The sequence below is a fragment of the Panthera leo genome, chromosome E1 (assembly GCF_018350215.1).
Source record: "Panthera leo isolate Ple1 chromosome E1, P.leo_Ple1_pat1.1, whole genome shotgun sequence".
NCBI classification, from domain to species: Eukaryota; Metazoa; Chordata; class Mammalia; order Carnivora; family Felidae; genus Panthera; species Panthera leo.
This window is the reverse complement of record NC_056692.1, coordinates 38,848,040-38,874,222: the sequence shown is the minus strand read 5'-3', so window position 1 is coordinate 38,874,222 and position 26,183 is coordinate 38,848,040. Positions and strand designations below refer to the sequence as shown.

Sequence of the window (26,183 nt, the reverse complement as noted above, 5' to 3'; positions counted from 1 at the left end):
ATCATATGGTAAGAGCTACATTGGATAACAAACTGCCCAAATGTCTTCCAAGTGACTGCACCATTTTGCATTCCCACCAGCAATGGATGAGAGTTCCTGCTGCTCCACATCCCTGCCAGCATTTGGTGCTGTCAGTGTTTTAGATAGGTGTGTAGTAGCACTATCTCACTGTTTTAATTTTCAATTCCCTGATAACGTATGAAGTTAAAACCCTTTTCATATGCTTACTTCCCATCTGTGTATCTTTTTTGGTGAGGTGTCTGTTTAGGTCTTTTGCACAGTTTCTAATAAGGTTGTTTTCTTATTGTTGAGTTTTAAGAGTCTTTGTCTGTTTTGGATACAGTCCTTTACCAGATGTGTCTTCTGCAAATATTTTCTCCCAGTCTGTGGCGTATCTTCTCACTCTTGATTTTTACATTTTAAAACTACATTTTTACATTTTAAAAATACAAAAACCATTTATTCACAGGTCATAGAAAAACAGACCACGGCCCAGATCTGACTCACTGGCCAGTCTACTGACCTCTACTATACTCACATCCTTGGAATCTGATCAGAGCATAAACACCATGTGAGAATTTGGCTACTTCTCAGGACACACACGAAAAACTATACAGCTGTCCCCCAATTATTATAGTCTGTAAGTGATCCTCATTTTACAAATGAGATTAAAACCAGGGAAATGTCTTACTTTAAGACATTAAAGTAGGGGGCAAAGATAAAACCAAAACTCAAGAGCAAAACTTCCCCAAGAAGTTTGTCCCAAGGAAATCCCACTTCTTGACCCTCTCTCCCCCAAAAATCAAAGCCAAAATAGTATTAGCACTGAGAGTACAAATTACAGATGACAAGAAAGGTACAACTTCACCAATTAATCCATGAAAGAACTGCTTCCAGAAAAGCAAGGTGATTAGATTATGACCCAAGAAATCTCACAGGTAGCCCCTAGCACAGATGAGAGACCATGTGTACCAAGCCAAGTTTAAAAGATCAAACCAGCATGACAATCCACTTGAGGAGGGTTGGTTCTGAACTCTTTACAAGGGTGATCACAATTTCCCTGTGAATAAAGGATATGACTTAAACACTTCTCTCAGTATTCTCAAAACCATTTAAACACTTCCTCAGTGATGAAAATAAAGAGCAAATATTTCAAAGGTTCTAAGAAACTAAAAATCTTTAGAGGTGGTTCGAATTTGATTAGAAACATGACTATGAAAGTCTTCAAAATCCCAACCCTTCCAGTAATGCCACTATAGGTTGGATGCCCAACAGAGCTTTTTGCTCCAATCACAAAACTGGACAGTACTCTGGCTAGATGGTTCCCATGGGAAATGGTGTCTGAACTCACTGCAAGAATCAAGAAGTTGACTGTTCTCCAAGGGAAACACCATTTCTGTTTCAAAGCTAAGTCTAGTTTTTCTTTGCCAGGGATCTAACATACTGGGCTTTAAAAACTGATTAAAATAGGGGAGGCTGGGTGACTCGGTCGATTGAGTGTCTGACTCTTGATCTCGGCTCAGGTCATGATCCCAGGACCGTGGGATGGAGCGCTGAGCATGGAGCCTGCTCAAGATTCTCTCTCTCTTCCTCTGCCCCTCTCCCCACCTTGGCTGTCTCTAGAATATAAAAAACAAAAATATTTTTTAAAATTGACCAAAATAGTAAATCCTCACGATCTACCTGTAATTGGGAGGGGGAATGCAAATTTAAAATAAAGATTACAGAGATGAAAAAATTTTCTTCTGTTTGAATTTTCTGGGTTCACTCTGCCAGTTCCCCCAAAGCATTCTTTTTTTTTTTTTTTTTTTAATGTTCATTTAAAGACATGTTCATTAAATGTTCATTTAATGTTCATTTTGAGACAGAGAGAGACAGAGCATGAACGGGGGAGGGTCAGAGAGAGAGGGAGACACAGAATCTGAAGCAGGCTCCAGGCTCTGAGCTGTCAGCACAGAGCCCGACGCGGGGCTCGAACTCACGGACTGTGAGATCATGACCTGAGCCGAAGTCGGACGCTTAACCGACTGAGCCACCCAGGCGCCCCCAAAACATTCTTTTAAAAAGCTAGCAGGGGTGCCTGGATAGCTCAGTCGGTTAAGTGTCTGACTCTTGATTTCAGCTCAGGTCACGATCTCATGGTTTGTGAGATAGAGCCCCCCATTGGGCTCTGTGCTGACAGCACAGAGCCTGCTTAGGATTCTCTCCCCCCCCACCCCACCCCCACACCCTCTCTCAAAATAAATAAAGTTAAAAAAATTAAAAGCTAACAGTAAACAATAGGCAAAAATAATAATCTACTCAGAAACAAACATTTTCAACTAATTCCAGTCACCTCAATTCTTGCCTTTTCTGAGTTCCCAGTTCTACCTACCTTTGCCATTGCCATGACTGAAATGGTCTCCTAGAATGACCTGGAAAAGAGATTCAGACAAATCTCTAATTCTTTTCATATCCACAAGTGATCCAACCTACATGCTACAAAGTAAGGAGTGATCTAGAAGAACAACCTTATGCCTTACAGTGACCATCATTTATTAGGCAAAATAGAAATTCTCTAGCAAGGCATATCTTTTCTATAAAGCAATCTACTGGAAAAGACTAGTTATATTAATTACACAGTTACAAACACCTTCTTTTAAAATAGGCTCAATTCGGGGCGCCTGGGTGGCTCAGTCGGTTGAGTGTCCGACTTCGGCCCAGGTCATGATCTCACGTCCGTGAGTTCAAGCCCCGCGTCGGGCTCTATGCTGACAGCTCGGAGCCTGGAGCCTGTTTCAGATTCTGTGTCTCCCTCTCTCTCTGACCCTCCTGCATTCATGCTCTGTCTCAAAAATACATAAACGTTAAAAAAAAAATTTTTTTTTAATAAAATAGGCTCAATTCAAACTCCAACTTCAAAATAGATCCATTAAAAAAAAAAAAATCACCATCATGTGACAGATTTTAGTGTTGACAACCAGTATGGCTTTCAACCTTTCTTCTGCCTCCATAGACTGCATGCGTGACATGCTCCTATTATTGACACTTATTATACAACAATATGCTATGGTAGGGTATCACTGCTTTCCATCTTACAGGTAAGGACACTAAAGCTCCAGGAGTGGATACAATTGCATGCATGCATGCACACTAGAGAAAAAGACTGATCTAAGTAAGGGCATTGCACAAGATCACTTTGGAGTAAACTGCAGAATTAGGACTCAACACCAGCCCTTCTGATCTCCCGCAATTTTGTTAATCGCCACGGAAATCATTTCTGCTGGAAATTGGTTTAACAATTTTCTAGTATTTTCCCCAAATGAAAATTCAACCCACTCCAAATTTCTATTTTATTAACAGAATACAAACAGCTCTCTCTAGGTTTCCCAAGAGCAGCCCAACTTAAGTAAATTTACATTAATACAACATTCCTTTCCCTGAAAATCCCCAAAAGCTTTATTCAAGCTAATTTAAGATGGATAACAATCACTAAGCCAAAGTAGAGGGTCTGCTTTTAGTTAAAAACAAGTGAACCAAAACAGTTCCTAAAGTTTTGTAACAGAATAACAAGTTTTAGTGGCCAATTACTTTTATTTATTTATTTATTTATTTATTATTATTATTATTATTATTATTATTATTATAGAAAGAGAGCATGTAGGAGTGTGCACATGCAAGCGGGGGAGAGAGGCAGGGAGGGAGAGAATCTTAAACAAGCTCCACTTGGGCCTCAATCCCAAAACCCTGGGATCATGACCTGAGACAAAATCAAGAGTCAGGCGCTCAACTGACTGAGCCACCCAGGTGCCCCATGGCCAGCTACTTTTAAACAAAGGACAAATTCCAGCCCTTCCAGAAGCACCGTCTATTGCAATTTTTAAAAACTAACAACCCTGAGATTAAACCTAAACCTAAAAAGAGGGTTCTCTACAGAATTTTAAGTCTTTCCTTTCTGATCTTTTAAATGAGAACTATAAAACCTCACCATCTGTGCTCTTCAGAGTACTTGATTTTCAGAAATGTTGTGAGGCTGCCTCCAGTTCATCAACACACAAGTTCTCATTCCCTTTGTAAGCCCTTCTACCTCAAAAACCATGACAGAATAAGCTTTTCATTCACATCCTCAGGAGTCCGTTTCTTTTAAATCGAGTTCAGAAAGCAGTATTTCAAATCTTTCTGATGTCAAAATTATCACAGAACTCAGAGATAAGTCTTCATAAAATTCAAACAACGCACTTTTAAAAAGCAATGCACTCTCTTCTGTTCCTCAAAAGACAAAACCTAGTTTTCTATTCAATTTCCTAATGTTTCATTCCAAATACGTATTTTGTAAGAGCAAACTTCCTGAGTACAAAGACATTGAAGGGGCTCCTGGCTGGCTCAATCAGTAGAGCACGAGACTCTTGATCTCCAGGTTGTAAATTTGAGCCCCATGTTGGGTGTAATTACTTAAAAATAAGGTGTTAACAAAAAAAAATGCTGAGTTGCTATCAGGGCGCCTGGGTGGTTCAGTCAGTTGAGTGTTTGACTCTTTTTTTTTTTTAATTTTTTTTTAACGTTTATTTATTTTTGAGACAGAAAGAGACAGAGCATGAATGGGGGAGGGTCAGAGAGAGGGAGACACAGAATCCGAAACAGGCTCCAGGCTCCGAGCTGTCAGCACAGAGCCCGACGCGGGGCTTGAACTCACGGCGTGAGATCATGACCTGAGCCGAAGCCGGCCGCTCAACTGACTAAGCCACCCAGGCGCCCCGAGTGTTTGACTCTTAATCTCAGCTTAGTTCTTGATCTCAGCGTTGTGAGTTCAAGTCCCATATTGGCTCCATGCTGTGCATGGAGCCTACTTAAAAAAAAAAATTTAGGGTCTCCTGCGTGGCTCAGTCAGTTGAGCATCCAACTCTTGATCTCAGCTCAGGTCACAATCCCAGGGTCATGGGATTGAGCACTGCATTGAGCTTGGGCTCTGTGTTGGACATGCAGCCTGCTTAAGATTCTCTCTCCCTCTGCATGCATTCTCTCTATATATAAAAAGAAAAAAAAGACATCAACTTTTCACATTTGATAAATGAAGAATCTAATTTAGTTGTTGCTATTTTCATATACTTAAAATAATCTCAGAGATATTCTAGTTACCACTACCATTTGGGGCCTTTATTGAAATGGCATTCTGCTATTATTATAAAACTCAAGTTTCAGGGTACCTGGGTGGCTCAGTCAGTTGAGCATCTGACTTTGATTCAGGTCATGATCTCACAGTTCATAAGTTCAAGCCCTGCATTGGGCTTGCTGCTATCAGCACAGAGCCTGCTTCAGATCCTCTATCCCACTCTATCTGTGCCCCTCTCCTGCTCACACTCTCTCAAAAAAAAAAAAAAAAAAAAAAAAAAAAAAAAAAAGAATAAACATTAAAAAAAAAAAAAAACCCTCAAGTCTCAATTACAAGTTATTTTTAAAAGAAAAAAGGTTTTTAATTTTAAATCTTAATGCCATGTACTTTCATTCTAAGAGACCTTAAGTAACAGCACTCTCCTTTCATCTCACCTTTGATTATCTTGTAAATTACAGTTTTTGTACTGAAGTACCCAACAAAATCCCACAAGGGAAAAAAAAAACTGACCTTAAAAAGTAGGCTGCCTCCCTCAGCAAAGTCTCAAGAGCCTTACCTTCTGCCTTACAAGAATCAGTTAAACGAATATGAATTTGGGATGTCAATAAGAAAATTCTTTTTTTAAGTACTCTCTATGCCCAATGTGGGGCTCAAACTCACAACCCCAAGATCAAGAGTCACATGCTCTACCTACTGAGCCAGCCAGGAGCCCCTCTCCCCTTTCTTAAAAACATGTTCAATTCTTTTTTTTTTTTTTTTAATGTTTATTTATTTTTTGAGAGAGAGAGAAACAGACCATGAGCAGGGAGGGGCAGAGAGAGAGAGAGGGAGACACAGAATCCGAAGCAGGCTCCAGGCTCTGAGCTGTCAGCACAGAGCCTGACATTGGGGCTCGAACTCATGAGCTGTGAGATCATGACCTGAGCCGAAGTCAGACACCCAACCGACTGAGCCACCCAGTGCCCCAAACATGTTCAATTCTTTACTATCCTATTAAACCTCTCCCTAGTATAAAGAAGCCGAGAGATAGATAAAAGAGACATTTCAAGATACTCTTTAAAAGACCAATACTCTGCCTACTCTGTCTCCAAATCATCTAAAGAAAAGAGAGTTTTGTCTTCAAGAGGAAAGGTTCCAGACATTCCCCTCAATGGAATTCTTCTGATCCAACAGTTCAAAGCAAAATAAATCTAATAGTATCAGACATGGAACAATAGATGTTTGGCAGAAATAGAAAATCAGCTGCCCCGAGACAAAGTCACAAATGCAGAATGCAGTTTTTGTTTGGTGTACTTTAATCTGAGTCAGAAGAAACTACAGCATTACCTAATAAGGCTTCAATAACCCAGGTAGGTGGGGTGGCAAGACTTTCCAAGCATAGACATTAAAAACCCATTGATGAATCCAATGTTCATAATCACACAACAAACCCTAGAAACATTTACCTCAAACAAGTTCAAAATGAACAACTCCATTTCGTATTATTTCTCAATAAGGTTTTAGACAAAAAAGAATAGCAAAAAACCAAGGGTAACTGCAACAAATAAAAATAAGTAAAAAGTAGGGGTGCCTGAGTGGTTTAGTTGGTTAAGCATCTGATTCTTGGATCTCAGCTCAGGTCTTGAATTCAAGCCCTATGTTGGGCCCCGCACTGGGCATGAAACCTACTTTAAAAAAAAAAAAAAAAAAAAGTAAAAAGTGAATGGATAGATTTTTGTTGAAACTACATTCCAAATTCATCGGTAATTTCACCCCATTCTGATAAGCACTTACTACTGACTCAAATAATCTGTGTTGGCCCATTAGTACCCATGTAGACATTACTCTAAACTAAGAATTAAATTTAGAGGAACATTTCATATATATATGTCCATTTAACCCAATGAGCTCTTTTTTTTTTAAATAAAGATTTTATCTGTAAGTAATCTCCATACCTAACATGGGGCTCAAACCTGCAACCGTGATATCAAGAGTTGCACATACCCCCTAACCCAATGAGCTCTTAAGCACAGACAGCACTGCATCTTTCTATAGTTTTCTTTTTTATTACTTTACAGCACAAAGTGTTCAGTAGTAATGTGCTGAACTGAACAAAAGTAAATTTAAGAGTAACACTGTCTGATTAGTCAGAGAAAGACAAAAATCATATGACTTCACTCATATGAGGACTTTAATAAGAGACAAAACAGATGAACATAAGGGAAGGGAAACAAAAATAATATAAAAACAGGGGGGGGAAAAAACAGAAGAGACTCATAAATATGGAGAATAAACTGAGGGTTACTGGAGGGGTTGTGAGAGGGGGGATGGGCTAAATGGGTAAGGGGCACTAAGGAATCTACTCCTGAAATCATTGTTGCACTATATACTAATTTGGATGTAAATTTAAAAAAATAAATAATTAAATAAAAAAAAAAAAGAGTAACACTGTCTGAAAGAGCAAACAAGAGTGGTAGAAAAAAAGAAGTAAAGGATGGACATTGTGCCAGAAACAGAAAAAAGAATGGATATCTATGAAAAACAGGAAAGGAAGAAACACGGGACTGTGTGTAGTTCAGTGTTTGAAATTTTTTTAACTTGTTAAATTCAATCATTCATGAATTCATCTACCACCCAATGATATTTATTAAGCACCCATCACTTGATCCATTCAATAAATATTTTTTTAAGTTTACTTATTTTGAGAGAGAGAAGAGAGAGCATGCATGCAGAGAGAGAGAGAGAGAGAGAGAGAGAGAGACAGAGACAGAGAATCCCAAGCAGGCTCTGCACTGTCAGCACAGAGTCCGACACAGGACTTGAACCCACAAACTGTGAGATCATGACCTGAGCTAAAATCAACAGCCGGACACTCAACCAACTGAGCCACCCAGGCGTCCTCAATAAATATTTCTTAAGTATTCACTAGGAACCAAAGCACTGTTCTATAACAATGATTCTAAGCTGGAATGATTTTGTCCCCCAGGAGACATTTGGCAATGTCTACAGACATTTTTGACTGTCATGACTAGGGGGGTGCTCCTGGCTTCTAGTGGATAAAAACATTCTATAATGCATAGGACAGTCCCCTACAACAAAGAATCATCTAGTTCAAAACATCAATAATGCTGAGGTTGATAAACTCAGTTCTAGAGGCTGAACAAGTTTCTACAATCTTGGGGCTTATGTTCTAGAAGAGATAAACAAGGAAACAAATACAATCTCGTATCTCAGTTACTGATAAAAAGAATTTAAAAAAGAGAATCAGAAAGGCTGAAACTAGGAGTATGATGGAGTGTTCTCTTAGACAGGGTCGCAGGGAGAGGGGCTGGCTCTCCACAAAGAAGTCTCTCCGTGAGCACACAACTCCTATGAACATCTAGGGAAAGAGTATTCCAAAAAGAATTTTAAAATGGCAAGTAAAAAGTCCCTGAGATGAGAATGAGCTTGTCATGTCAGAGAACTAGTAAGAAAGCCAGGGTAGCTAGAATAGAATACAGACAAGAGTAGTAGAAGATGAAATCTGAGGCCTTACATGCCATTCTCCAAATCCCTTAAAAGTAGTATCCCAGGGCACCTGGGTGGCTCAGTTGGTTAAGCATCCGACTTCAGCTCAGGTCATGATCTCATGGTTTGTGAGTTCGAGCCCCACATCGGGCTCTGTGCTGACAGCTCGAAGCCTGGAACCTGCTTCGGATTGTGTGTGTGTCTCTCTCTGCCCTTCCCCCACTCGCACTCTGTCTCTCTCTCTCAACAATAAATAAACATTAAAAAAAAAATTTTTTTTAAAGTAGTATCCTTCTCCATCCAACATGCCTATACTAAAGAAGTTTAAACCAACCAATAGTTTCACGCCCAGAGTAAACAAGTTCAATTGGTTATCTCATTAATCCCATAGACTGTACTTGATCTCTTGGTTTAAGCACAACTAGGGACCTAGACACTAACTGGAAGCTTCCCAGGGTTAAAAATCACCTAATGATAATCTGTCTGCCTATCCACCTGCCCTTCAATTTTGCTCCTGAAAAGCAATACAGTATGGTGAGGTAGGAGCTCATTACCCCAGTAAACACAATGGCATCCAGTTGCCAAACGAAAGAACTTCAACATGGGAAAAGTGCCAGGAGCTACCTAAGAGTATTCACATGCCACTCCAGGAGACTAACGAACAACAGGCTCCTATAATTATGTGGGAACTGATGTCAACACAGAATTATGAACACTCCTTCATGTGTTCTAGGATAGAATACAGTGGAGGGTTTCCACTAAAGCATTTTGGTTTCTCTAAAACATAAGGAAACAGACCAACCTGAAAAAAGGCTTTAAAAATAATCCACAGCCCTCTTCTCTCAATGGAAAAGGTGCTACCTTCCCCTTGAAATTCACTTCAGTCAAAACTGGTGAAACAGATTTCTATCATGCATACAGACAGAATTAATTAAAACTCCAAGGTTACTCCATGAAGGGAAAAAAAAATCACTCTTCCAACTGTAGGCATTTTCCATCATGGAAATCCAACTATGCAGCAAATAGGATTGATCCAAAACAAGTAATTAAAAAAAAAAAAAATCACATACACACTGTGAATATTTAAACTGAAAATCCTACAATTTCTACCACTAAAGCTGGATTTTTACTCTCTACATCAATGACTTTTCACTGTTATATGCAGTACACAACCTTGAAAGAGAAAAGGAAAGAGGCAGAAGAAAGATACGTAACTGTATGTGGAAATCCTGTCTATATAATTTCTCTAACAAGAAACGGAAGTACACATCCCATGATGCAGCTTTTCCCCTAATATGACTCTTTCCTCTTGTCTTAGATTTTTTTAAAGCCCTAAAAACATAAACTCAGAAGTGTACTTATTCACATACTACTTAATGTAATATGTATTAGGTGCCACGGGTTATTCCCAGATACAGGGCAACCCAGGAGCCAAGCCCTCTCATCTAAAATGATGACAAATCAATGAGAAGTCTGCTCTTGTGTTCAATTAAATAACCACAACAGCAAAGAATGGCTCCATAAAAGAGATGGCTATAGATTAACTAATGCAAGATCAAGGGTAAATGAAATGTCTGAAAATTATCCTAAACAGAGGTCAGGGAATGACCTCACCAGAACCTACTACACCCCTCAAAGCAAAGAGAAAAATCCTGTTAACCTGAAAACACTAAAGTATTGGAAAGGTAGGGGAACATATATAGAAAACAGTCAACTGCAATAAATCAGTAGTTCAAAGTAGTGTTTTGTAACATAGCCAGAGATCAATAATCTAAGCAAACAATAACACTTTAGATTTAGAACTGTTTTTGTGGCTTCATTCACCAAAACTGTTTCAGAGGAACTTGCAAAACATATTAGAGCTGTTTCTCTGGAGTTGTTCATCTTAGGATTTACATCAGCTCTATGTCAGAGCCAACATGACTTTCTCAGGCTGTATTTTAGCTAATAACAGCCACAAGATTTCCAAGAACCAAGAACTAGGATCCTAAACTTGGCCTCTGCTTTATAAGACATGTACTAGTTGGTTCCTGACTGCCAAGCAATTCACAGCAACCAAAGAGCAGCTGCAAACATCTCATTTCCAGATGCCTTACAGACTGGCAGTAAATGGTTCAACCATTTTTCCTTTCTAGGCCTTAGGGATCCATAATACAAAAAGGAGAAGAGAACGTGCCCTTTCATATTATCAAAGTTACAAACTTCAAATCACATCCTTTAACATCTCCAAAAATGATTCTGCATTAGTCCAAGGCAGATCATTAGTACATCTATTTTCAAAACCTTGTCAATTTTCCACTTCACCAAAAAAAAAATTAACAGATTCCTGGATTTGGACAGCGAAATTATGCAGAGAGTAGCTCAATGTTCATAACTAATATTTCCTCCTCATCCACACAGGCCAAGAACCAATGGGTCTAGAAGTGCTAGCTAAAAAAAAAAAAAAAAAAAATGGGAGTCACACAAGGCCAAAGCCATTAACATCAGCCAGCATTTAACCAGAGAAGAGAGGAGTTAATCAGATGAAGGACACACATTCTAATTTAGAAATCCAGACCAAAGCCAGACAGACTAAAACACAGTCTGAATACAAAAGCAATACTAGGTGGAGCCTGAGAAGTTTGCCTTAGAGACTTGGGAGCAATAAATTGTTTAAAAGGTTCTTCTAAAACAGAGTTTCCAAATTTACCTGAAGATAAGACACATCTTAGGGCATTTGTTTAAAATACACACCCACCACCCACCACACACACACACACACACACACACACACACACACAGCCACACACACACTCCTGGACCCTAATCCAGACCTACTAAAATCAGAAATATTTCAGCAGAAAGATCTGGTGATCTGTATATTTAACAAGCACCTTAAGTAATACTTGGTATTAGGGAAGTCTGAAAAACATTGTTCTGAAAGAGTATTAATAATCAACTACACCAACACTATTGTGTCTGAACGGAAATCAGCAAGGAAAAGCTGATGAATAAGCTGGGTCAACATAAACGTGTTGCCTGCATTTATCAGTGTTCCCTCATGAAACACCATTAAAACGACAAGAGGTGTTTTTTTTTAAGACCTAAACCTGAAAAAAAAAAAAAAAATGAAGAAAATGGGAAAGGATGCAACAGCAGAAGGATGTCAACAAAATTTTGGAAGCTGGAAGGCACATGCACTAGTGACAAGTAACTTCAAAGGAAGGAAAAAGTTAAATACTTGCAGCAGAAAGTAGATTCCCACCACAGAATCTCAGAAAAAGCTCAGAAACCAAAGGCACCTGGTACCTCTGGACAAAGGGGCCTTGGAGGGGCTAAAACAGGAGAACTGATTGAAAGTCTGTAAAGGAAAGGGATTCCCCTCTGGGCACCTGGGTAGCTCAGTTAAGCATCCGACTTGGGCTCAGGTCATGATCTCACAATTCGTGAGTTTGAACTCTGCTTGGGGTGAGCTCATGCCCTGCTTCAGGTGAGCCTTGCTTCTCTCTCTGCCCCTCACTCACTTGCGACTTCTCTCTCAAAAAAAAAGAAAGAAGTACCCTCTTTCCCTTGCCCATGCTGCCAGGCAGAAAGCCTCTGAACCAAGGGAGCAGTTACAGCTTAGAGCAGGAGTGCCATACTGTAAAAAGGGAGTTCAAGTGAAAGTCTTCCACTCAGCAATGAGACCTGTCCCCGTTCCTCAGCTCTCTTCCCCAATTTGGTTCCAAAACACCTACTGCTGGGCTCATCCTCTCTACGCAGGAGATTGGAAGAGTCCTCTCCAAGGAAAATGACCAGTTGCCAATTCACCCTACAGTGATGCCTACCACTTGATGAGCCAGGGTTCCACACTGAGAGCTTTTTAGTGCCTCATTCTTAAAAATAAACAGCCAAAAATTACCAGACATTTGAAGAAAATCTCTTACAGGAAAGACAAGAATCAAAGTAACAAAACAGAATTCCTGACAATGTGTGAAAATACTTACATATAAAGTTCTGGGGCACCTGGGTGGCTCAGTCAGTTCGGCTTAGGTCATGATCTCACGGTCCGTGGGTTCGAGCCCCACAACAGGCTCTGTGCTGACAGGTCAGAGCCTGGAGCACGCTTCAGATTCTGCGCCTCCCTCTCTCTCTGCCCCTCCTCTGCTTGCACTCTCTCTCTCTCAAAAATGAACAAATGTTAGGGGGCGCCTGGGTGGCTCAGTCGGTTGAGCGTCAGACTTCAGCTCAGGTCACGATCTCGCGGTCCATGAGTTCGAGCCCCGCGTCGGGCTCTGGGCTGATGGCTCAGAGCCTGGAGCCTGCTTCCCATTCTGTGTCTCCCTCTCTCTCTGCCCCTCCCCCGTTCATGCTCTCTCTCTGTCTCAAAAATAAAAAAAATAGGGGCGCCTGGGTGGCGCAGTCGGTTAAGCGTCCGACTTCAGCCAGGTCACGATCTCGCGGTCCGTGAGTTCGAGCCCCGCGTCAGGCTCTGGGCTGATGGCTCGGAGCCTGGAGCCTGTTTCCGATTCTGTGTCTCCCTCTCTCTCTGACCCTCCCCCGTTCATGCTCTGTCTCTCTCTGTCCCAAAAATAAAACAAAAAAATAAAAAAAATAAAAAAAAAATGAACAAATGTTAAATAATAATAATAAAGTTCTGGAACAAAAAGAGCTTATGGAAGTTTAAAATGCCAATAGCAAATATTAAAAATATCATAGAAGAGTTGGAAGAAAAAACTCAGAATATCTGAAAACTGAATGAGGAAGGAAAAACAGACAAATTCATGAGGAAAAAAAAATTAAGAGGACCAGTGTTGGAATTTCACCATCTGGATAATAAGGGTTCCCAGAAATAGAAAGGACAGAAATCACTACCAAAGAATACATTATCAAAAATATAATACAAGGGGCGCCTGGGTGGCTTGGTCGGTTGGGCGGCCAACTTTGGCTCAGGTCATGATCTCACGGTCCGTGAGTTCAAGCCCCACGTTGGGCTCTGGGCTGACAGCTCAGAGCCTGGAGCCTGTTTCGGATTCTGTGTCTCCCTCTCCCTCTGCCCCTCCCCTGTTCATGCTCTGTCTCTCTCTGTCTCAAAGATAAATAAACGTTAAAAAAAAAAAAATTTTTTTTAATATATAATACAAGAAATTTCCCAGAATAGATGCAAATAAGCTTCAGACTGAAAAGGCCCAATGAATGTCAATCATGATGAATTTTTAAATAGTCACACCAAGGTATACAGTCATGTATCACTGTATTTCAGAATACCTGGGGTAAAGACAACATCCTAAAATCTTTCAGAGAAAAAACAAATCCCATACAAAAAATCCAGAATCAGAATAGCATCAAACTTCACAGTCTACCACTGAAAGTCATAAGACCACAAAACAAGGCTTAAAGTTTCCAAATACCATCTCTAACAACATTTTACATCCAAACTTCCAACCAATGTGCAGGCAGAAACAGGCAAGTCTCAAAAAAAATGCACCACCTCCAATGAACCCTTTTTCATAAAGCCTCTCAACGAGGCTCCACTAATGTAACTGTACTGAAAAGAGATTTGTACTTTCCTCAGAGTTTAGGGATGAACTAGTGATTGATACTCAATAAATCAAGCAGAAGGAAGGAAAAAAGGAAAGAAAAGAATGGTAATTATTATATTTAAAGGGAAAATCTATAAGGAAATACTGTATAAGCATAGTACACACAGTCATTATACTGGATGTTAATTTTTCTTCTTTAGGTTACATTTACCTGTATTCGCTTTCTGGGCTCATGGAAGATGGAAAGGGAGGCTGAAAACCTGGGAACTACATTTCCCAGAATGCCCTTTCAATGGCGTTGTGGTTTAAATTCCAACAGTACATATGGGTCAACTGGACCCATGGCTCAGTTGGAAGAGCATGCGACTCTTGATCTCAGGGTAGGGAGTTTGAGCCCCATGTTATAAATAAATTAATTAATTCCATCAGCACAGACTCATTCACTCAAGCCCTAGAAGATGTAAGAAAGGTATATGTCATTATTGCTTTTCTAGTAGCAATGAGCAGGTGTGTGGCCTCCAACAAATGACAGACATGTCGTTTTGCAGGTTTCCAATATTCTACAAACTGCCTGCTTTGGTATTTAAGATAGCCAAGATTATTAATGGTTAGCAGTTTGTAATCCCTGCAAAGTGGCTTTCCCTGACCTATGTTCCCATGATCTTCCAATGGTTGTGTAAGCATCTAATATCCTCTTTGAAATATCAAGAATGGTTTGTTTCTCTGATTGAACCCTGATACATAAAAACATATAAAATATTGGTTTAATAAAAACTGTGATGGGACTGTATTAGGAAAGTAGCAGAAAGAGTTGAGGATAGATAACAGTATAAGAATGCAAAATCAGGGATTTCTGGCTGGCTCAGTTGGTAGAACATGTAACTTTTGATCTCAGGGTTGTAAGTTTGAGCCCCATGTTGGATGTAGAGTCCACTTTAAAAAATGTGGAGCACCTGGGTGGCTCAGTGGGTTAAGAGTCCAATTTCAGCTCAGGTCATGATCTCCCAATTTGCGAGTTCAAGCCCCACATCAGGCTCTGCACTGACAGCACAGAGCCTGCTTTGTATCCTTTGTCTCCCTCCCTCTCTGCCCCTCCCCTACACATACACGCGTGCGCTCTCTCTCTCTCTCTCTCTCACACACACACACACACACACACACAAATAAACATTAAAAAAAAATCTTGGGGTGCTTGGGTGGCTCAGTCAGTTAAGCAACCAACTCTTGATTTTAGCTCAGATCATGATCTCAACAGTTCAAGAGGTTGAGCCCCACTTGGGCTCTGAGCTAACAGCACAGAGACTGCTTAGGATTCTCTCCCTCTCTCTCTGCCCCTCTCCTGCTCATGTGCTCTTTCTCTCTCTCTCTCTCAAAATAAGTAAATAAACTTAAGAAATATATAAAGGGGTGCCTGGGTGGCTCAGTCGGCTGGGAATCCAACTTCTGCTCAGGTCATGATCTCATGGTTTATGGGTTCAGGCCCGCATTGGGCTCTCTGCTATCACCACAGAGCCCACTTCGGATCCTCTGTTGCCCTTTCTCTCTCTCCCCTTCCCCCGTTCTAAAACAAATATTAAAAAAAATTTTTTAATTATAAAAATTTAAAAAATCTTTTAAAAAAGAATACAAAATCATCTTTCATAGAAATTCAATAGATAATATCTGAGACTAGAAAAACCAAGAAATGACAGTACAGGCATACCATGTAAAAATATGGAAATAATATGCATTAGAAAAACAAAAACACCGAAAGTACTAAAAATGAGGACAAATAAGGAGAAATGGAGCAGCTGTTCTTTTAATTATAAGTCTTGTAGTACTATTTGACTATTTAAATTGTGTATTCTTACTATTTCAACTTAAAAATCCAAACATTTAATTACTAAAAGGCAAAAAAATCCTACCACTGTATAAGCAAAATCAAACCACAGACTGACCAAAATTTCAAACCATAAGGTCCATACTGGATCTGTTGCCAATGTAGTTAAAAACAGCAGAAAGTCCCAAACAACCAAATAATTAAAAGGCCATTATATGCTTAATTCTAGAACCTGTATCTCAGATCCAACTCTAATGAAAGCAGGCTGCCTAATGTGACCTCAATCTCCACCACAGCCTGGGCCTAACAATGTTCACCATCCCAGAGTTCACTCTATCGCAGGTCAAATACGTGAAGAAACTCGAGGCCTCAAGAAGAAATCATGACCAAAATTAACTGCAAAGGTAAGCATAAAAACAAAGGGATAGATCTTAAAATCAATTACCTTAGCTCCTTTTTTAGGTCTTATTTTCAATTTAACACAACTAATTAAAAAATTTTTTAGAAACACCCAACATCTGTGGTCAAAACATCTTTACAAGTTCTAGGAAACTGTTAATTAGCGGGTTAGGCTGTAACCTAGCCACAGATGACAAAAAATGGCTCTTCTCACTGTAGGCTAGGCTAGCTGTGTCTCATGTTACTAGGCCTCAGCTTCCATGTCCCAGCAGCCTTCATTCCACACATCCCAAAGATACAAGTAAAAAGCCTATAAAGACAAGAGTCAGGAGTAAGGGAAATCCAGTGAGGATAGTCTCCATGAGAAAAGGCCTGAAAGAAAACTTAAACAGATGCTCCATAAAATGTTGATTCAGACTTCACATGGAGAGAAGTGTCATGCCTCATTTCAAAGATAATATATTAGGCCCTGACTCACCACAGATAATCTAATAACAAAGCTGTGACTTTCATTGTTGAGGCGTCTCTTCTCTCACTCTAATGCCCCGAAGCCATCAGATATACAGACGCTTCATGCTGAAATGCTAGAAAAATTTGCACATTTTCATTCCTTGCTCACTACTGCTGGGCTGCTAAACCAAGAGTCTACTTTAAGTTATGACAACAGGGCAAGCTGATCCAATTACACAAAAAAGGTACTAAATCAAACAGGACCATCTGGGCTTTAAGCAAGAGTATTGTGATGTCTGAACAAAAGTCAATATACTTGCAGATAAAAATGCTTTCATATATTCAGAGTTATAATGGCCCTTGGGCTACCGATTCATTTTCACGTCCAATAAGAGTTATGTGTCGTATTAAGACATATGGCCTAGATGACGGACGGGTACAAACAGAGTATTATATTCACCAGTTCATAATGAGAACATCTGTGCTCACCCTCTAGCCCTATGAGGCTTACAAAAAACAGTCAATATTCTCTAGAAGTAAACAGGTTTTCTGTTCCTAAGCAGCAGGTCTGGCAAACCACCCATCTCATCATCCCCATAATCTGACAAGATTGGGTGTGTTCAGGGTGGTATGGCCAAATTCACCATCCCCCATATTCTCAGAATGGTTCCCCAATTATTACTAACCTCCAAACCAATTTCCAAGATCCTAAAATTTTAAGACCTAATCCAGCCATGCAAGTTTAATTTGCCGGACCTAAAAATCAAGACTCAAGACTGAGGCGCATGGGTGGCTCAGTCCGTTGAGCATCTGACTTCGACTCAGGTCATGATCTCACAGTTCATGAGTTGGAGCCCTGCATCACGCTCTGTGCTGACAGCTCAGAGCCTGGAGCCTGCTTCCAATTCTGTGTCTCTGGCTCTCTCTGCCCCTCTCTAGCTCACACTCTGTCTCTCTCTCAAAAATAAACAAACATTAAAAAAAATAAGTAATAACGGGGCACCTGGGTGGCTCAGTTGGTTAGGTGACCGACTTCAACTCAGGTCATGATCTCGCAGTTCGTGGGTTTGAGCCCTGCGTCGGACTCTGTGCTGAATGCTTGCTCGGAGTCTGGAGCCTGCTTTGGATTCTGTGTTTCCTTCTCTCTCTACACCTCCCCCACTTGTGCTCTCACTGACTCTGTCTCTCAAAAATAAATAAATGTAAAAAAAAAAAAAAATTAAATAAATAAATAATAAAATAAAATAAAATAAAATAAAATAAAATAAAATGACTCAAGACTAAAAGAATCTCCTTTATCTAAAAAACTTCTTATAGGGGCGCCTGGGTGGCTCAGTTGGTTAAGCGTCCGACTTCAGCTCAGGTCATGATCTCATAGTCTGTGAGTTCGAGCCCCGCGTCAGGCTCTGTGCTGACAGCTCAGAGCCTGGAGCCTGCTTCAGATTCTGTGTCTCCCTCTCTCTGCCCCTTCCCCACTCATGTTCTGTCTCTCTCTGTCTCAAAAATAAATAAAAACATTTAAAAATTAAAAAAAAAAAGTTCTTATAAAATACATATTCCATTGTACAAGCATCAGATTTCTGTACAATATTGACAATTTCAGCATCAACACTAGTAAATTAATATCTGTGAAAAGAACTGAGAAAAATCTCTCCTGTAAAGACTGGGCTCAAAATTCACTGTCATTTATCTGGTTTTTTTGGAGACCTCACACTCCCTGAAGCCTTGCCTACCTCTCTACTTCTCATTTCCTAAGCTCCAGACACACTGGAACTTCCTTCCTTCAATTCTTCAAAATAGCCATGTTAAAGAACATGGCCCCTCCTCAGGATCTTCATCTATGCCATTCCGTCCACCTAGCACAGTCTTTGGTCTGCCCCTCATCCCTTAGGTGTCAGCCTTAAAAGTCAATTCCTTGGGGACATTCCCTCACTGCCCTGTTTCCCAATCAACCTGGGTTAGGCTTCCCATTAGCTGCTTCCACAGTATTTAGAGCAAAACAGTAATTAATTATTGTTTAATGGATGTCTTCCCCACCAGACCATAACTGTATGACTGCAAAGGCTCAGTCAGTTTTGTTCACTGGCAAAGCACAGAGCCTGTCACACAGTAGGAGCTCAAAACTTCTTGACAAATAAATGAGTAACAGGGCTAAAAACACATCAGCTTTGGCAATTCTACTTATAATTTACCCTACAGATATAGTCACATATACAAAGGGCCAAATGCTTATGGTTACTCACTAGGGCATAGCTGGTAATAGCATAAAGGCGGAAATATTTAAAATGTCTACCAATACACAGCAGGTGCCAAATCTCTATTGCTTTCATGGAATGACTGCCAAAGTAAGTTTTTTAAAAATGCAAATAGTACTAACAGCATGCTACATTTGTTTAAAAGAAAATGCAAGAAATATATATATGCTTTATATGTATGTACATGTTATCTCTGGAAAGGATCTTAAGAAACTGAAAACATCAGTTGACCCTGGGAAGACAGACTGGACTCACGAGTACACAAGCATAAAAGACTATTCAATGTACACTCTTTTTTTAACTTTTGAATTTTGAACCATATAAATGTATTTTTTTTTTAATGTTTATTTTGAGAGAGAAAAAGTGTATGTGTGTGCACACAGGGGAGGGGCAGAGAGCGAGAGGGAGGGAGGGAGGGAGGGGGAGGAGGAGGGAGGGGGGAGGGAGAGGGAGGGGGGAGAGAGGGAGAGAGAGGGAGAGAGAGGGAGAGAGAGGGAGAGAGAGGGAGAGAGAGAGGGAGAGAGAGGGGGAGGGGGAGAGAGAGAGAGAGAGAGAGAGAGAGAGAGAGAGACACTTCCAAGCAGGCTCCACACGATCTCTCTCCCTTGCTCTCTGCCCCTCCCCTGCTCATGCTGTCTCTTTCTCTCAAAATAAATAAATAAACTTTTAAATAAAAAAAAAAAAAAATAGAGGAGCATGAAACTCTTTTTTTTTTTTTTTTAATTTTTTTTTTTTTCAACGTTTTTTATTTATTTTTGGGACAGAGAGAGACAGAGCATGAACGGGGGAGGGGCAGAGAGAGAGGGAGACACAGAATCGGAAACAGGCTCCAGGCTCTGAGCCATCAGCCCAGAGCCTGACGCGGGGCTCGAACTCACGGACCGCGAGATCGTGACCTGGCTGAAGTCGGACGCTTAACCGACTGCGCCACCCAGGCGCCCCATGGAGCATGCAACTCTTGATCTCAGGTTGTGATTTCAACTCCCATGCCGGGTATAGAGATTACTAAAAAATAAAATGGGGTGCCTGGGTGGCTCAGTCAGTTAAGTATCTGACTCTTGATCTCAGCTCAGGTCTTAATCTCAGCCTCCTGAGTTCAAGGACCGCACTGGGATCCACACTGCGTGTGAAGCCTACTTAAAAAAAATAAAGAACTAAAGAAAAATAAATAGAAATAAAACTTATAAATAAATAAAATTTGCTAAAGACAGTCCTATCCTCATTTCTAAGACAGTGATGAAGTTTAAATGATTTGATGACAAATATCCTGCTTACAAGCTAAGCACTGGGCAGGGGGGGGGGGGGGGGGGGGTGCAGGGGGGGGCGGGGAGTGAAAAGAAAGACAATTCACTTATCCACAAATCTCAGACATCCTACTCCATACTAGATTGTACCACTTTATTATTTTTTTTAATGTTTATTTATTTTTTAGAGAGAGAGACAGAGTGTGAGTGGGGGAGGGGCAGAACAGGAGACACAGAAGCAGGTTCCAGGCTCTGAGCTGTCAGCACAGAGCCCAATGTGAGGCTTGAACCCACAACTCTGAGATCACGATTTGAGCCAAACTTGGACACTTAACCAACTGACCCACCCAGGCCCTCCTAGATTGTACCACTTTGGAAGAAAATTCCATCTTTTTTACAACTAATTGTCCCGATCGAGATACATGGAGAATGGTTTCACAGTCAGAAGGGATTACTGACAGAAAAAAGGGATTAGAGAAAAAAGGGAATTCAGCATTTTTTTTTAGCTTAGAAAGTAGGTCGATACATTTGTACGGAAGAAATATCATAAATACTGACCCAAAACAAAATATTCTCACCGAGGGGGCCTTAAAATCCAAATGGAGCTTAATCTGAATCCACAAAGTTCACAAAACTAAAGAACTTTTTGAAAACTAGTTAAAAATGGTAAGGAAATCTATACACATTCCTTAGATAAACAGATGTGCCAGACTTTAAGACATTCTTCAGTAAAGAAATATCTGAGACAAGATTAAACACAACTCCAATAATCCTGTTTGTTACCACAATCAAAGCCCTGGAACAGAGTCAAAACCTTTGGATCTGAACCTGTTAGTTTCCCAAACCTGCATATCAGGTACAGAATACTCTGGACTCAGAATGGCAAGAGGAACCTGAATCCAGGGACACCAAAAAGAGGATTTTTTTTCCGGGATTATCTCCAATGTTACAAGGGCCATTGCCATCGACTGCAAGAAATGATCTTCATAATCCATCCCAAGACCTATTAGAGCCACAGTTATCTTCAACTAATCATCCCCTGAAAAACAAAATGGTATTTACTAAGTAGAACGAAGTACTCAGTACAGCCATTCTAAATTGTCATAACTTTGCCATGTTACATGGCAAGTAAGAAGCCAATTCCTGGCTCTCCCATTTGATAACTTCTTTGCCCCCAAACGCTCTTTCTGCATATTAAGTCAAAATCTTGAGATCTAAGACTGACACAGACACCAGCAAACGAATCACCTGATTTCCCTACCAACATTGTTTTTCTCCATAAAGTTCTACTCACCATTTTAAAATCCCCCTTTATAGGGTGCCTGGGTGGTTCAGTCGGTTAAGTGTCAGACTGGCTCCAGTCATGATCTCACGGATTTTGAGTTTGAGCCCCGCACTGGGCTCTGTGCTGACAGCTTGCAGCCTAGAGCCTGCTTCAGACTCTGTGTCTCCCTCTCTCCCTGCCCCTCTCCACTCATGCTCTCTCTCAAAAAAAGGTAAACATTAAATAAAAATTTTGTTTAATACCTGTCTATAATAATACCAAGAAGTACTCATGAATTTAGCCTGTGGTTCCCTAGGCTAAAAGGCTTGAGAGGGAGAGTGGAGCAAAAAAAAAAAAAAAAAAAAAAAAAAAAAAAAAAAAATGGTGGGAAATTCTCTCTCTCTCTCTCTCTTCAGTGCTCTGGACTTTGAAAGCTAGGCAGAGGCAATGATTCTGCACTTAATCAGCAAGTGAATAAGAAACAGGTTTGAATTTAGAAGAAGCATAAAGGAGGGCAAGAACATTCAGTAAAGAATACTGACTCCATTTCCTTGCAGAGCAGCTCTCAGGACCTGCCAATGAACCCCAATTTGACAAGGAACACCCCATCTACTCTAATCCAGGACATATCCCTCAAAAGACAGTCAGTCAACCGGAACTCTGCCAACTTCTGCTTGGGAGTTGTGTGGAGCACAGTAGCAACAAGAGCCTACTTTGAGAAGGAGATCAACAATCACACTCAAGAAGAAAAGAAGTTATTTGGCAAAGGGAAGCATGTTGCCAAAATGTTAGTCACAGCTTAAGGTCCCAGTTTGTGTCTCTGCAACTATTCTTTGCTCTGACAGAGTCCATTCTCTGGCCCAGAAAACCCAGCTCAGCTACTGTCATCTTCTCCATTTAAAGCAGTCATTTTTCATGGTATCAAACTGTGACACAGACAACATATCAACCAGAGACTAAAAAGAACAGGGAAAGAATGTGTTATTTGCCATTTTCTACCTAGGACTGGCTCAAGTAGAGCAATGGAAAAATGTGACAGGATAGGAAGAATGGAAAATCATTATGTTAAAGAGCAGGCTATACCAAAAGCCTGCCCAGAGCTCTGAACTCCCATAACTTATTTCCAAACCCTCTGAAAAACAAACCAAAGAGACACCCTGTGGTTGAAATAACAGCAAAATATTAAGCTGATTTTTACCCCCAAATAAGTATGTACTATATACTTCATAGCCTGAAGCTCTTCCTGCTCTTGCTGGGGTAAGAAGACTATAGTTTGCTTGAGAACAGCCTGAACAAGCCCAAGACTTTCAGAATAATTTCAGAGCAATAGGAAAACAGACACAAGTACACTAGGTTACTCTCCCAATCTAAGAAGAGGTCAAGAAATTGTCGCTTCAACAGGGACAGGACTTCTCTCTTCCTTTCTTAAAAACCATTAATAGGGGCGCCTGGGTGGCTCAGTCGGTTGAGCGTCTGACTTGGGCTCAGGTCATGATCTCGCAGTCTGTGAGTTCGAGCCCCACGTCGGGCTTTGTGCTGACAACTCAGAGCCTGAAGCCTGCTTCAGATTCTGTCTCCCTCTCTCTCTGCCCCTCCCCCACTCATGCTCTGTCTCTCTGTCAAAAATAAACATTAAAAAAAAATTAATAAAACCTGAAAACTCCACTGTTATCAACATCTTCCACCTTGCCCTGCATTTCACCTTTGTGCTGACATCACATAACTAATCAGTACCAACTAAAGTAAACACTACGGATATCAAGTATGAGGTAGATTTGGAAACTGCCCCCTCTTAAGCAAATCCAAGTCAGACCTCAGAAATGCCAAGACTTTCAGGAACACTTCTTCTAAGCTAAATTAAATAAATTCACCTATGAGCAAAGTGTTTAGAATATTATGCCCAAAGAAAAAATTGGAATAGTCAAGATTTCAAAGTATTAACAATAAAGAAGCTGAAACCGTCCGCAAGCACACTCCTCCCCACCAACGGGGCCAAACTGCCTGGACCAAAGCAAAAGGCTCAACTAAATAAAGTACTATTTTTCAGCGAATTCCCAGAGTTCATTGAGGAAAGTCAGTGTTTGTCAAGGGTAAAATAAAACACTGCATTCTCTCACATTCCTCATCAACCAACCTCATTCAACCCAAGCTCTAACTTCCCTATCTCCATCTTGATGGTAGCCAATACAATGTAACAAGTAATATGAAATTCTGGGCTACTAAAAGTTGACTCGGAAAAAAGTTAAAAAACTGAACATGTATTAAATCAAAACCAACTATATTCCCTGGCACAACAAACGTGGAAAACCAACTATTCCCTGGCGTAACAAACGCAGCAAGGCTGAAAAGAAACTGAGAAAACAGGTCTTCTAAATACCAATATCTCAATCTTGTTGTCAGAGATCACTTCTTTGCAACCACTTTAAAGATCCCATTTAGGGGCACCTGGTGGCTCAATGGGTTAAGCATCTGATCCCTGATTTTGGCTCAGGTCATGATCTCACAGTTTGTGACTTCGAGCCCTGTGTTGGACTCTGTGCTGACAGCGAGGAGCCTGCTTGGGATTCTCTCTCCCTCTCTCTGCCCCTCCTCCCCTTCAAAATAAATAAATAAACTTTAAAAAAAAAGTCCCACTTAGTTAACACAATCTTTCAGAAGCAGAGAAGAACCAAACCTGTCTTTCAAAGGGGGGGAAAAAAAAAGGACAGTTTAATGACTTGCCTCAAAATTACTTAGTAAATCCATAGGTATGCTAGAACAGTCCTTATTCCCCAAGGTTCTCTTTTGGTTTGTAGGAGGAGACAAAAGCCACCAAAATATTCCGTAAATCATTCAGAAAACAATGAGTAAAAACAGCACCATGAAAAAGGAGGTGGATCCTGGGGGAGCCCAAAGCAGTAACAGATTATTCAAATCCCTTTAAAAATACAAACTCCAGTACAGGCCAGCTTCTTCCAGCTCCTCAGCCGTGCGTTCTCTCTTAGTAATTCTCCTTCCTGATCAGTAACTTACCACCACACGCTGCCCACGTCTAACACTTTAAGATTTCCATCTTCCCTTGCTTCACACCACTCCAATCTGAACCCTCAACTCTAGGTTGCTCCCATGTGCAACTCAGTACTTCTCATACCTTTATCTCAACTCTGATTCTTTTTCCACCAACGCTCTCAAGATACCCTCTAGTGTAAGCAGTTTCCCGAATCATCCTAAACCATTGGTTGTCACTCAACTCAATCCCTAAAATGTCACAGTGGCCTCCTCACTCAGCATCCTGTTAATTACCTGTTCACAACAAGTCCGCCCTCCCCATCTCCCTTTAGGCGCACGGTTACTTGTTCCTCACTCCCAGCTGCCGTCTTACTTACCTTACCCACCCTTCAGGATTCCTTATTTCCTGTCTCTCAGTAACCTTCCTTCCCATTTTCAGTCTGCGCTCGTCCCACACCAATTCCCGACCACTCCTCCCTACTTAGATTGCCCACGCCCCGCTCCAAGCTCTTCAGACCCAGCCCCGCGTTCCACTCACCCCTCAGACTCCGCCCCCAGGACCCCCCTCTCCCTCAGGCCCCTCCCCCAATCTCCTCTCTGTCTCCCTCCCTCCCTCCCTCCCTTCCTCCCTCTCTCTCTCTCTCTCTCTCTCTCTCTCTCTCTCTGTCCTCTCCAAGCCCCGCCCCAATGCCCCCCACCCCGGCCCTCCCTCCCATTCAGGTCCGCAGGTCATCTCAGCGACATACCCAGCCTCCTCGGCCTCCTTTCGACCGGGCTGTAGCTGCCCCGGGAGCGAATCCTCCGCCACCTCCGCTCCGGCTTCGTCCCGTCCGGCTAGCTCCCCAGCAAGCTCTCTCTCTCACCGCCGCCGCCCCTTTTGCCAACCCGGAAATGGATCTGCTCCCACCGTCCCCAGCGTCCGCGAACAAAATGGAGGCGGGGGAAAGAGGAGGAGGGAGCAGGGGGCGAAAAGACACTACACGCACGCGCTATCGGAAAGCCCGCCCCCTAACGGCGCACGTAAAGGCGGAAGCCGTCGGGTAGCCGCCATCTTGGGAAGGTCGCGAAAATTCCGCCTGCCTCCTTAAAGCAGGGTTTGCAACTTCAGGAATTGGAATCGTCTGCGAAGACTTAAGCAGCGAGTGAAGCCCAGAGATTCTGATTTAATTGGTCTGGGGTATGTCCTGCGCATCGAGACTTTTAAATTCCGCAGGTAAATCCAACATGTTACCGAGGTGGAGAACCACTTAGCTACCGTCTTGAACATAGCTTTTGCATTTTTATTTTACCGCGCGCGCACACACACCCACGCACCTGCCCCATAAATGTCCTTCCCTAATTTCGAGTCAAGGAAGAACCCTCTTCATTCAACCTTGCTGGGGCCCAGTAGTCTAGCTCCTGTTGTCATAGCAACAGAGAGGCAAGCCCCTGCCAACAAGTCATCCTTAACGTCATAGCCACCTGACCTGAACACCCGTGAACACGTCTCTTCCGCGGGCCAGGGGTTCCCTAGTTTCCGGGGCTGGGGGATGATGCTGCAGACTCCTCCAGCTGCTTGGGTCAGGGAGAGGAATCCTGTGCCCTCCGTGGTGGAGCTGCTGTTAACTCCTTCCCAGCTGATTAAGGATCTCTCCCTAGTCCACTCACAAAAGCTCTTTTCTACTATAGCTAACCCCATTGCCGTATAT

General features: G+C 41.4%; 1 protein-coding gene across 7 annotated transcripts in view; it reads right to left on the bottom strand.

Moving 5' to 3' along the window:
• WIPF2 (WAS/WASL interacting protein family member 2) overlaps positions 1-25,860 on the bottom strand; it is a 50,591-nt gene extending 24,731 nt beyond the window's left edge. The window contains exons 1-2 of one of the 7 annotated variants that reach the window (XM_042915610.1): positions 25,242-25,794; positions 2,375-2,414 (exon numbers count right to left, since the gene is read on the bottom strand). The gene's annotated coding sequence lies outside the window, so the exon portion shown is untranslated. The other 6 variants (XM_042915611.1, XM_042915614.1, XM_042915609.1 and 3 more) reach the window with 6 other exon arrangements.
• Positions 25,861-26,183: the final 323 nt, after the last annotated feature.